At 25.0% G+C, this 1,041-nt stretch overlaps 1 long non-coding RNA gene across 5 annotated transcripts in view; it reads left to right on the forward strand.

The window, feature by feature from the left end:
• LOC107853530 overlaps nt 1-698 on the forward strand; it is a 6,544-nt gene extending 5,846 nt beyond the window's left edge. For 2 of the 5 annotated variants that reach the window (XR_001669803.2, XR_001669805.2), the window contains exon 6: nt 309-627. This is a non-coding gene — a long non-coding RNA (uncharacterized LOC107853530). Of the gene's footprint in view, nt 1-308 lie in introns of all 5 variants that reach the window. The other 3 variants (XR_007048955.1, XR_007048953.1, XR_007048954.1) reach the window with 3 other exon arrangements.
• Nucleotides 699-1,041: the final 343 nt, after the last annotated feature.

The raw sequence follows: 1,041 nt of genomic DNA on the forward strand, positions 1-1,041 counted from the left end.
AATTTCAGAATATAACTGTATATGTGAAAATATATGTTATACGTGTTTTACTTCTGTTCGATTCAGTAGTTTCTGTATTTGGTTGGAAACTTTTATTGTGTTTGTATTTTACTTTAAACAAATTTTATTTTAATGTATTTTTTGAACAAATTGTGAAGCTTTGTAGAATTTCAATTATGAACATAATTTAAACAAATTTCGATTTGAATTTTATTCAATTATTTTCTGAAATCCTAGATCAATGAATGATCGAATTTAGTTGTTGAATGTGATGAAATTCTATTGATCCATATCAAAATACAAATTAGGTATGCTCCAAGATGAATGAGACATCTCCAACAATTGTACTGCCACCAAAGTACAAACGCCCTCCTGGAAGACCTCCTGCAAAGAAGGATCGTGGAAAATCGGTCGAGATATGTTTGGAAAGAAGAACATTAACTCATGCACTGGATGTGGGGCTAAGGGTCACAATAGACATTCTTATAGGAAATATCGTAAATGATACATTTTTTCTTCTGTATTATTTTTTGATACTTTTTTCTGCACTTTTTATAATAATGAACTCATTTTTATGGTTCTAAACATTTATTTAGCATTTGCGATCTAAGCACTGTTTAATATGAATGTTGCATTTGTATATAATGCAAAATCTGAACACTGTATATATGTATTTTTAGTATAAATTTAGTAACTTTGGTGAACCTCATATGAATGTTAGCTTTAGAATGAAGAAAAATTAAGATAAATATGATGTATATTACATATGTATTTTTAATGCAGATTCATATGATTTTAATAAAATTTTAAAATAAATTAATTTCATGCATTTTTCTAAATTTGTTAGTTTGAATCACCTCATATTTATTTTGAAATTATTGAACAAAGGATAAATACATATGATGTATATTGCATATGTATTTTTATTCTAAAATCTAAACAATTCATATTTAATTTGGAATTGAATGAATAAACATTAAAATACATATATGTATAAATATATGTATACATATGCTTCATATATATATATATATATTGAAG

This window comes from Capsicum annuum, unplaced genomic scaffold (genome assembly GCF_002878395.1).
Source record: "Capsicum annuum cultivar UCD-10X-F1 unplaced genomic scaffold, UCD10Xv1.1 ctg1184, whole genome shotgun sequence".
Lineage (NCBI taxonomy): Eukaryota > Viridiplantae > Streptophyta > Magnoliopsida > Solanales > Solanaceae > Capsicum > Capsicum annuum.